Source organism: Atheta coriaria, unplaced genomic scaffold (genome assembly GCF_025399875.1).
Source record: "Atheta coriaria isolate IRGN ID8LTWV9N9 unplaced genomic scaffold, Caltech_Dcor_3.1 hic_scaffold_10_pilon, whole genome shotgun sequence".
In the NCBI taxonomy this organism is placed as follows: domain Eukaryota; kingdom Metazoa; phylum Arthropoda; class Insecta; order Coleoptera; family Staphylinidae; genus Dalotia; species Dalotia coriaria.
Genome location: NW_027045452.1, coordinates 4,367,315 through 4,379,930, shown reverse-complemented (window position 1 = coordinate 4,379,930; position 12,616 = coordinate 4,367,315). Strand labels below are relative to the sequence as shown.

The following is a 12,616-nucleotide window of genomic DNA, read 5'->3' as shown; positions in this document are numbered from 1 at the left end:
GTTTTCCAACGTCGATTGATTATCTTTCCATCTCAACCAAACCGAACCAAAAAACATCACAATTTATTTAATATTAAATTTTTTAATTAAAAAGCGCACTATTTTATTTACTTATGAAGTGTGTGTAAATTAGTTTCACCTCTGAATAACAGGCTTGTTAATTTCATGTAAATTTGGTGTTTATATCGTGTTGTGTATATCGCTGGATTAATATTCTAAATTAAATTTTGCGTACCATCTACACATGGTCCGCACTCGCGCGTATTCAATTATTAATTAATTTTAGCATTTAGTCAATGGCGTATAAAGCGGACTGGTTGACGCGGCCGCGTCATGCATGCGATTTTAATTATTGGTCGATTATTAGCGCTAATGGTCATCCAGTCAACGCGCACTGCACAGAGAATAATTAATTTACGCACGAATCACAGCGTGGATTTGACGCCCTACATCAGTAGAATATGCAATTACAACATCACTCACAATCTTTATCAAAATACGCTCAAATATTGAATAATATTTTGACTCTACACATTCATTAGGTTAACAAGCACATGAAATTGTATATATCTGGAATGTAAGTAAATGTACCTATGCGTTTGTCGTTTAATTAATTTTTTTGTGGATTGGTGGAGGCGCTTGGTTTTGAGTATGGCAAGCATCTTAATTAAACATCTCGCAGCGTCGCGTGAATAAATGAAATCGTTCCTCCTTATTAACACGTTTATCAATAATGAAAATCGCTCCCGCTGAATACATCCCCTGCTGGCTGTGGTGTGGACTTCAGCCATGTCGTCACACTTCCACCTTTGCTCAGCTAATAGGTAACGAAGTATTGTGTACACACAGCTGAAGCATACAATGTATGTTGTGGATACACCGGGGTTCACCTCAGGTATTTTGTTCCTGCTGTTCCTACTGTTCACTTGTGTGTTCACGGCGAGACAAGCAGGATGCGAATTTCACCGAGAGCGCATGCAGAGTATCCAGGCATTTCGGGAAATTAAATTTAAATATTAATATTCTGTGTTGAAGCTTCGTGGCTGTAATGCAAGAATAAGAAATGATTATGCTCCGCCTACCATGACGTATGCATGCACCAATGGACGTAAAGTTTATACGCATGCGCAGTTGAAAGTTAATTAAAATGTTTTCAGTGTTTGGTTGTTGTGTAAATTATTTCTGTTTATATTTACACTTTTGAATCGTTGTTCTGTAATACGTTTAGCAAAACTTTTCGGACTTTCGTGGTTGTACCCGAAATATTAATTATATTTTAATTAACGAAGAACTCGAGTCGAGTTAAGGCGTCCAAGTTTACCTTTCGTTTCTATTTTATTAAATTCTACCCCGAATGCTTACCAAAAATCCAAAGGATTTCTAAGGGATGCAAAATACTTGAATGCTTGTGTATAGGCATTCATTACGACCGGTCGTAAAGATATTTAAGTATGAATCAACAAATTTTGGCGACGAATTACGCCCATCAACACATCCATAGAAAATTCACGTCGGTGTAAAGTAAAGGACGAAAGGGTTGGAATACTAGGAATATTGCATGCGTCGCGGACAAGTACAAGCACATATTAGGCCATAGAAATTTCGGGCATGCACGGTCAGGACGTGGCAGTTAAAACGTTAGGATTGCGTTTCTGCCGGCGAGTAGAAGTTGGGATGTAACCATGGCGCTGCGAGAATTTCCTCTTGAATAATTCGGGCGTCCAGTTTAACGGCCGCCACGTCGCGTTATCATTGCACGTCGGCTGAAAGTCATCTTAAATTCAAGCCAGACCAACGTTTCAAACTATTTATTTCACAATATTATACCAATATAAACTGTATTATGACAATTTTGTTTGCTTTCCTAAATAATTACTACTTTTTTGGTGTTTTGACTGTTGCAGTATATATTTTAGGTTATGTCCAACATACATATAAATAGCGACTTTACTATTATATCTCGCGATAAAATTTAGCAGAACGCGCGCGTTATTAATTACCTCAATCAACTTATACGGGCGACGGTCATGTACGTCATTTCTCTTCCTCGCCGCCGCGCAAAATAGCGGTCCGTTTATAAGGACGTTTATGAATCGTCCACAAAGCCAGCAGGAAACCGGAGCAGTAAACAGGAATGCATCAAAAACACCAGTAAACTTATTTTGAACTTGCGTCTTTAGTCACATTTCTATATCATTGTAGTAATTATGCGTCGAGCGGAAAAAATAAAAACACTAAGACAATGAATAAAGGATACGATTCCTGTTAAGCGAGGACGTTTCATTTTACGTCTGTCAATATATATGAAAATAAAAAGTTTTTATTGTTGTGTACCTGTGTTTCAGCTGCAGTCGTAGACACGGCTTTTATTGCGAGAAGCCTGCAGATTTAGTATTAATTAAATTTATTTTTGTTCTTGTTTTTATTCGGTTCCATTATGATTTGTAGTTAATGAGTTGCCTTTGTTTTCGTTCAAAATTACTCATAAAAAGTTCATTTAATTGAAAGCTTTGTTGTTTTCGGCTGTTTATAGATTTTTGCATTAATTACTATTTAATGGCACAAGACATTTACTTAAAGCATTACTCGATAAAAGTATACGTACAAAAAGAACAAATTGCAAAAGTTACATAATGTAAAAAATAATCACCAGGAAAGTAAATTTTCATTAAGTATATAATCGTTATTGAACGAAACTTAAAAGTATCGGAATGAGTGACAACTAATAATGTACTTGTTTATAATTGAAGTAAGATTTGATTTTGTGTTATTAATTATTTTCATCTAACAGCGTGAAAAACAAGTAATTTACACGAAAAAAACATTTAATTGTGGTAAATACAGTTACTTTTTAAATGTGCCGTTATACTCGTATATAAAAGAAAGTCGTTAGTTACATCATTTATAACTTAAAAACTGCTGGACAAATTTTAATGTTCTATAATTTATTGGAATCTTTCCTGTTCCGAATTGCAGAATAACTTTTAAAATATCGAAACTTGTAAATTAAAAGGTGTTTAAAAAGGTTGAAAATTGATATGGAAATTCAATGATAGTTATAGTTGAATAATTTAATCAGAGATGCCCTAAAGTGCATTATAAACATTATTAGCACTTATTTATTTAAATATAAATTGCGAATCTTATTGATGAAATCACAGTGTTAAGTGTAAAATAGATAAATTTAAAGATTATATTTAACCAAAATAATAAAAAATTAAATTACACCTACCCGCCACAAAATATCTAGATACAATTTTGATATATGATAAAATAGTTGTTTGTAATTAATTTTTATCTCAAGCTGGCGTTTTTCCGTTTGGTCGACGCTTGCGAGGGCGAGCAATAATAGTCGCGTTTACGCCCTACCCCGACACAACACTAAATCGTCAAATCGTCATAAATCATGCGCGCACGAAATGCCCGGATCATTCATATTCCGACAACGCACCGACCGTTTCGTTCCATTCCTGCGCATAGTGAGAGAAAAAAATCGCTAGAAAACACGACCTGTTACGTTCACGTGCGGACCCTTTCCTCGTTGATAAATATGATATTATTTTACAATATAACTGGCAACTCGCGCCCGACGCGTGTCGTGATTCATGGGTTCATGACGCGGACGGCTCGCGATGTTCATTCACCAGTTACGCGCGTTTTTCTATACATATATACAATTTTTTGCATTCGTTTTTTTTTTAGTGCCGCAGAGTTACGTTTCGTGACGAACGTAACACCGTCGAGAGCACCTGCGTAAACTCCCACTAATTGTACGTGCACAGAGCGAAAAAAAAAAGAAGAAATACAACACGCGGACAAAAAATTCAGACGCATTTATTCTCATCATGTCCTTAATTAATTAATACATTAATTACAGAGCTTTTTCAAGCCGCGCGCGGTTGTTGCGTCGAATTTATATTCATACGGATTTTTTCCCGGTGGCTGATTTTGTGGGAACGCAATTTTTATTCAGTGGAATTTATGATTTTCAAACTAGTGTTGATTATGTCGTTAAAACTCGATTAAAATGCAATTTTTTTTATCGATTTCGCTTGCGCATGTGGAATCTAGGTCTAGCGTGATTGTGCGTTGTGTGAATTTTTCAGGCTGAGGGATTTTAAACCTCGCGGCAGGATTTTCTGTCTGGCGGATTGGAATGCGGGAGTTTAGGAATTATGCGTATTCAATATGCAAACGGTGTTCCGTTGCCGTGCGGATTTTTTTGTGAATATACGCGCATCAATATAACTCAATAATTTTTTCCTGCGGATGGCCGAAAAGCGGCGAAAATGTCGAAAGGACTGCAGCCATGCGCAATCGCCATATCAACGGATGGCTGGATGGTAGGATTGGAGGAATTGCGCATGCAGGAAGCGCCAAAAGCAAACAAAGCTCAAAAGCTGCAAGCTTTTATCACTTGTAAATCTCCACTTTTTCATACACTTTACAACCGATTTACAAATTTTTTTTCTAAATACTCAATGTTCGGATATATTTTAATGGAATGTGATAGTAAAGTTTTGTGGTTTTTTTGGAGAAATATTTCAAATATCTAGAAAAAATAATGCACGCGTGGTCTAGTGGTGCGGTCTGGTCTTGTCCTGTGCATAATTTATCGCCGGATAATTCGGAGAATGTCGGGAAAAGGGTTCGACCGCCACCACCGTCGTGTCATCGCTCCGGCACGACCGGCTTCCATCATAAATTGTCCGTTATGTGGTAATTATACCAAACATTGTCTTTCAACAATGCGACCCTTGGCCGGCCGCGGTTTGCAGGCATGGTAACAAGCCTGCTGTCCAGGAGACCAGCAACGCACAACTATTTTCATGCATCAGAAGACAAGACCAGAGGACCAGCAGGTCCCGAGTAAGAGAGATATGTGAGTGCAAATACTATGGCATTGAAGTACCAGGGCTACGACCTTATCACAATTTTTTTTCTATTTGGTTAAGATACCTAACATCTCCTCTAAAATTGAGCAAAGTGACTGATTAAAAATTCAGAAATTCTGAAATCTTTCAACGAGTGCTTTGTGTTTCTTAGAATTTTGATACAAGACGAGGGGCGGCCGGAAAAAGCGAATAAATGGAATTTCCTAATCCGTAGCATTAATATTTAATAAGCGATGAATACGAATGAAAGACATCCGAACACATTAAAAATTTATACTACATTTACATTCTAGTAAACACCCCATGAGCGATTTACAAAAGCCTCTACGTACAAAAAGATTAAATATTATAAAAAAATGTTGTTCGTTGCTGATGTTGCTGGTGCGCGTGCTGGCAGTCGCAATCACTGGTGTCGGTTTGGTTGTTGGGTTGGCCGTGCAGATCGAAGTTCTGCACGTTGTGCGCAACTCCACGGCAAGGCAGAGCTCGCCTGCCGGCCGCCGACTGGCGCCCTCCTAGTTCGTTCCTGCTGGCAGCCGGTCGCGGTCGTGTACGCGCGCGGGTTCGGTCGTCGCGCTCTCGTCTCGACGTCTATGCGGGCCGAAAAATTCTCCACTTGTGAGCAAAAAATCTTGCTGCGGCAAATTATGTCTCTCAACATGGAAGTCCACAATAAAAACTTAAATGCACTTAATGATAAGTTCTCTTAAACCTGTTAAATTAACGTCCACGGGGTTTTTTAACGTAGTGTTGTTAGTGAAATAATAACAACAATTGAAAAAATACAAACAAACAGTGTTTCTGGAAGTTGTTTTGAAGAAATTTGGATTTAAAGTTATTGCTGCACTTTGGAGAAAAGGTACAGATCGCATGCTTTTCTAAACATTGCTTGTATACACGCGCTGCTAGTTTAAATGTTGTTTGTTTATTTGTGTTGGCGACGCGTTTATTATGATTCCTGTTGTGCAATGCTGCAGAAGTGTTATAATAGCCACGAGTGCGGCGCGAGTCTCGGTTTAGAAACCGAAGATACTATCAGACGAGCGCGCGGCCAACAGCAGTGGAGGCATTTGAGCAGGAATGGAGGTTTAGAGGTTAAGATATCGACCGGCTTATTTACATCTCGCACGAGCGACACGACCGCGCGCGCTGAAACCCCGGCACATGCCACATGCTCTCACCTACGCTCGCATGCACAATGCTCAATTCCTGCTGGCGAGTACAAAGTCGTGTGAGAACGAAAGAAAAAAATTAAACACGCGCCAAGATGAGAGAGGAGAGTGGAAAGCGGGACAAACACTTTTTGCTGTCGGTTGCAGCCCCGCAGGAAAATCTAGGCTAGCCTATAATGTAAGGATGTCTATTCAGAAAGTTTGGGAAACCTTTTTGCTAGTGTATGCTTACTCTTGAAGGTGTAAGGCGTGTGAGGTGCTTTTGTGCGTTAAGGGTAGACATGAAACTCAGCAGGAATATAAAAAACTGGAAAAAGGTGCGAAACATGCTTCAAAAAGAACTAGAATAGTGTTAAAACCTTTTCTTTTTTGCATATTTCGATATTTTAAATTACATGTAGGTATACTATAGAAAATTGCACATCATGTTGTATTTCTTTCTTCCTGCTGGCTTGCGCGTCGATAATTAAGCTCTCGCTGTCGGCGTATTCGACTCGCACTCATGTTCGACGCAACCAGCCTATCGGGAGATGCCTTATCGTTGTAATTAAATGCCTGCCTGTGCTTCCTCGCAGGAATCCAAGAATTCGCTCGTGCACGCTTAGTAACTCGCTTTGAAACATTGAAACATGTCTCTAGCTGTGCCCCCTTTCGTGTATAAGAATATGCTTAAACACTTATGTGAGCGGAATTCCTGCGGTACTCCTGCCGGCTTGACAAAACGGGAGTTTCGCAATAATAAGCTCGAGTATGGCTCGCGTTCACCTGAGTGTAAGTTTAAGTACACGTTCTTAACTTTCGTGAGGTTGAGTTTGGTTACGCAGGAACGTGCGGCAAGAAATCAGGCATGAAACGAAATGCGCGCGCGGATATTTTCGATCGCAGATTGCCGCGGCTCGCCAATGGCAGCGATGAATTGAGATCGCAATCGGCGATAAGCCACCAAGAACTGCGAGAACCATATGAAACCGGACTGAACTATACTCTTGCAGGAATGTACACATTGTTTTTAAATCACAAAAAAACATAAAAAATTGGTTTATACGTACCTACATGTACCGAGATAAGTATTACCATAGACGCATTGTATAATAAAATAAATAAATGATCTTAAGAGTGGAACTGGCCGGTTATTGTTGGTCGTTGGCATGCGTTTGCAATTTCCTGCTTGGAAGTTTTGCGTCGGTCGAAAAAACATAAAATATTAAATGCCCCTTCGGTTTCTGTGATTTTATAATCTGTTTGGCTATATTTTCAATTTCTGTTGGTAGTAGAAGTTCAAATTACCATGTTTTAAGTTTTAATTATTTTTCAAATTGTTTTTTTGAAAGCGTTTTTTCTGAAATGGGATGCCGTTATCCAATTTTTGCTAGTTTGTATTTTGGGAGCGATAAAGTTTCGTTTTCATGGTAGTTTTGCTATCACCGCAAGAAAGAGAGAAAAGTGCGTCTTATCAAAAAATCATCCACACACAATCTCGCCAGTTGCTCCCCCATGAGCGCTAAGCATCCACCCGATACTCGAAGATGTTGCAGGATGTTGTTCGCTGTTTTCGGTCTTTCGGCGTTATAGGACGTTTGGACGCGCTGTTACGACCTGTCGGTTAGATCGCTTCGTTTGTTCGGGAGGCGCCATTTCGGAAAATGTAATGTTCGCCACTCGTCGTTCAGGTACAAAGACCGAAACTGTTCTTTTGGTGTGTCCAAGCGATAAAAACTGATTTATACAAATTGAATTCATCCACGAAGATAAAAAATAATGAAATTAATATTGCGTGCGTGTTTTGTGAGCGGTTTTCCAATGGAGTCTGTTAAGCTGTAAGCTATTGTCTTCTAGATGGCGCGTTTGGTGGCACACCACAAGTTTGCTAATTGAATGGCCTTTGATTCGCTTGCTTAACCGTATTAAGCTTGTGTGTGTGTGTGTGTGTGTCTTGCACCTTGTTCATGCGCTAAAGGACCTGCGCCCGATTTCTATAACACTGGTGATACCTCCCGCAGCATGCATGTCGTTTTGAATACGCGAATTGTGGAATTACCAAGCGTTTGTCGGTCGTGTGTGCGGCGGTATTATGTCTCGCTGCCGCCGACGCATTGTGCGCACGCCTCCCTTTTCGTGCGAGGCCTGCAGCCAGACTGGCAAAAGGGCATTGTTCCTGCGTGTAAAAGCGGCGTGTTGAAACTACCACTAGAATTATGCGCGCACCACCGCCGTACGTATCATAATGCATGATCGAAATTGTTACTTTTTACTATGCATTTTCGATTACATCAAAAAGCTGTATATTGCCTTTTATTATATTTTATTGTTAATCAAACGATGAGGTTTTTTTGGTGGTAGGTTTTTGTTTAAATATGCGGATGTGATGGAACTGTTTTAATTTGCAACATATTGCAATGAAATATTTTTGTTTCACTCGCGAAACAAATATTTACGGGCACAGCAAAAATGTTATCTGTGCTTTGGCCGTACGGCATGCCATTCCGGCAATAACCAAGTTCGTTATTATGCAAATGCTTCAGCATTCAGCGCGCAATTCGTCGCATCCATTTCAATTTGCATTTATAGCGCGTTTATTATTATTGAACTTTTTTTTAAAGTTACAATTCAATTCTTGACTGTTTTTACTGGTTATCGGCATTGTTATTATGAAATTATTTGTTGAAATTCGACATTTTGACAGTTTGGTATGTTTTGTTATGTTTGGGTTGGATGATTGTATTGTTATAAGTTTAAACTCGCAGTTTTGGCTTGTTGGAGGGGGCTGGTGGTTGGATGCCTCTTATCGCGTGCGCGTATTGTGAAAATTCAGCCCGTCAACTAAATTTACTTGTCAGGCCTTTGTCTCGCGTCGATGTTTGGCGGGATGTGTCGCGAATAGCGCTCACTATTCAAACGGATAGGATGGCGGAGTGATGTTATCGAAGCGTGTGTGTGTGCGCCGAAAGGCAAATATGACGGCTTTTGTTTACGCATCGCGCGTGATTCGCACAATGCAAATCAACAAATCTGATTTCACGCATGGATTAAACTTTCTAGCATAATATAAGCGGTAGACTGTAATCCGGACAATACTCCGGAAAAACACAATTTATTGATAAATGCTGAAAAATATGAAATTTTTACTATTTCATTATTACATAGATAAAAATTGTCTTAATTTAATTATAGATTGAAATTAACTTAGTTTTGTTATTCAGGAAAATGTATAAAAACTACCAAAAACGAGTTGTTTTTTAATTACATTGAAGTTTTACGACTCTCGAAACATTATTGCACTCAATATTCACTTATTGCATTGTCAATATCCATTTATCCAGGATATTTTTGTACTTCTTTAATACTTTAATAGTTTTTCTACTGACAAATTAAGCTACTTTAATTGACACCACCGACTGTATAAATAGATTAATGTAAAATTAGTTTTAGAAATAGAGAGAGCATTTAATTTAAAGCGAATATTAATGCGTTTCGTAATTATCGCATAATTAATTCCGAGGCAAACTACGATTTTCTAATTATCCATGACAAGACTGGTGACACTGCTGTTGCGGACAGTTGTGGCCTATGCACAGGATGATCATCAGGAAGAGGACGAGACGGGTGCAAACTCAGACAAACTGTAAAGTCTGCAGCAACGACAGGGGCGTAACACGATGCCCCGTCACGTCCTGTTTCGCTGCAACTCGAGCACTACCGCAATACAGGATAATACTATGCAGACACCCTCGCAAATATTGGTTCTAGTTGTGCATTCGAAAACAAACAGGACGTCATTTAACAAGAAAATTTATAAATCTCACAAAGTTAAAAATATTCTCATGCTGTGCGAATTGATAATAAACATTTTCGGTATTATGAGCAGTAACTTTGCGTTAAAGAAAGTTTAGTTGCTGCGCGTGCTCGCAGGAAAATAATAAAAATATGTTTCGTTTGTTCTGCTGTTTCTGCAACTGTGGCTGCGGCTGTGTCTGCAGAAGCATTTAAATCCATAAGGAATTGCGTTCTGCGAACTGAGAAGTGGAGGCGAGGAAGACGAAGAACGGGGGTGGTTATAGGGGCGGCGGTTTAAGCTCTGCAGGCGCTCCGCTAAACGCCACGCTACATTGCGCCGCTATAAATGTCATTTTTTATGCGAAAAGAATCTGTTCCGTTCCGGACAATTTCGTCCCTCGCCGCCGCCACCGCAACCGCAAGGATTTGGGACTTCTCTTACGCGCGGATTATTAGTACCACATAACGGGGGGCGGCGAGACCGAAACGCATACACACAGCGCTTTTCTTTTATTGTCCTTCATTAGTAATAAAAAATAATTAATATCGCTGCAGGATAAACAGGATAATTAAATCATCCTCTGTACTTTTACTACAATTTTATCTCCGGTGGTGTTTTAATGCGCGCGGTAATTACAGATTTAGACATGTGTGCATGAACTGTAATCAAGCAGGAAGCGACACAACAGCCGAAGGGCTGATAGGAATACGTCGTAATTGCATTGCAATTATGCTCTAATTGATCACACGCCGTCAGGCACAAGTTGTAAACTTGTGTTGCCACCTAGTTGCAAATAGTACTTAGAATTTAAAAAAAGTTCCGAATAAATGACGACCACCAATATATACCAGCGTGGAAAACATCTATTTTGAGATTTGATTGTCATGTTATGAGTTATCGTCAGACATAACTCTCGAGACTGTCAACCTAATAACCTCTAAACGTCAAACGGAATAATAAAACCGATAATCCTCCAGCATCTCACTAAATTACACGCGATCGAAGCGGGCGTTTAACGTGTTATTATTGCACCGCAGGAAATTAATGTCTTCCGGCTCGATAACGTCGCCGGCGCTATTCAGGTGCATAGCATCCTAGATGGCGCTGCAGGCTATAATCCGCATTGGACACATGTATCACACTCTGCTTGAATAATAATCAAGCGATAGGAATGGGCAATGAGGTTATGTTAATTGCACGTGCATTAATTGGTACAATTCGATTAGATTAGCACACGATTAGATAATGAGATAATTAGACTACTGGTCTAAACAAACCATTTTTATGCAATTTGGTGCGCAAGCAAGTGAACACTGGATGTGTTTTGGATTGCCGACCGGGCACATAATCCTTTAAGGGTTTAAACAAGGATTTTCGAGACCTCAGATGGGAAAGTTGAGTGTTTTCAACACCCGAGCGTATTACGTTCGAACATTTAATCAGCATATTTACAATACACCGGTTTACACCCGAATTACAAGGGCAGCACCCAAGGGAGAGCTTAACATAAGTCTTTTGTATGAAAAATGTTAACTTTCGGTAAGTTTACGCTAAGTCATTAATTCCGTAAATATTTAATTATAATGATACTAAAATTATATTCGATTTCAAGCGGCAATTAAGAGAATTGTGCTACCCATTAGTAATTAAATTGTTCATCAGCGCAGTCGGTCTGGCTACGAGTAGGATTTCATAATTTTTAAAATTTAATTTTAGCAATCAATAATGCGTCGCGTTTGTATTTGCATTGTTTACGGTAATTTTGCGCTCGGGGCGAGGCCAGCATGCGCGAGTAACAGTTATTGATTAAATTAATTGCGGGCCGCCCAAAGTGTAATTAATTGCGCGCCGTGCACTATTTACTCTGCCGTGCGCGGCGCTAAATTATCCTTTGTGCACCCGCCAACCCATTCCCTGCCCTCGCGCGTGCATAATTCGGTCTGATTCGACAATTCAACGGGATTCACGTATATTCTGAATTTTCGACGCATCACACACAAATGCATACATGGTTGCATATTATGTATCACGGCATGTTAATTTGGTTGCATCTACTGTATTTCTATAGAAAAAAGGTGTAAGTAACAACGTTATCTTATAATCTATCGAGTTGTGAGTATAGGGGCTGATTTAGTTTGTGGAAACTGTGGGGTGAGTCGAGAAAGTCGGGAAATCAGTTTCGAGCTTGCGTTTTCCATTAGCCATCGGTCATAAAACACATTGCGATGCAGCTGTGGGAAACCCTCGAGTCGAGTGAGAGCCACCCTTGCGCGCAGTGCTCAGTACGGACTGCCTGAGTATTATCGAGGGGTGTCGAGGGTAGTTGGAATATTGCCTTCCTTCGACACCTCCGCCACTTCCGGGCGCCCACGCGATGTGAAATTGACTACACACTATCAAGTGTAACTGATGTGCCGCAATGCCATGATATATGAAATGGCCGCGCTGGACGAAATATGGCGACGTACTTTGATTTCTCACATTCGGAGGGTGTTTTTTTTTCGGTAGAAGACGAATTATACGAAATCCATTTCAAACTGGCCAAAACTTTTATTTCACATTTTGTGATTAAATAATAATAATTTTTAACTTGTTATACACACGATATTTTTTCGCTCTGCTCAAATATATCTGCAAATGGTAGAAAAAAAGTTGAATTTATACAACAGCAGAGGATGATTTGCAATCGCTGTTTAGCAAATACACAAACATGAAAAAAGAAACATAACCAAAGAATGGAAGCGATTGTGCAGTTGTGGGTTTACACGTGCACG

The 12,616-nt window shown here is 39.6% G+C and overlaps 1 protein-coding gene across 1 annotated transcript in view; it reads left to right on the top strand.

Moving 5' to 3' along the window:
- The first annotated feature begins 5,427 nt into the window (after positions 1-5,427).
- The window catches only part of Sema2a (Semaphorin 2a), a 205,556-nt gene continuing 198,367 nt past the window's right edge, over positions 5,428-12,616 (top strand). Inside the window, exon 1 of the mRNA XM_065314776.1 lies at positions 5,428-5,754. The gene's annotated coding sequence lies outside the window, so the exon portion shown is untranslated. The remainder of the gene's footprint in view (positions 5,755-12,616) is intronic.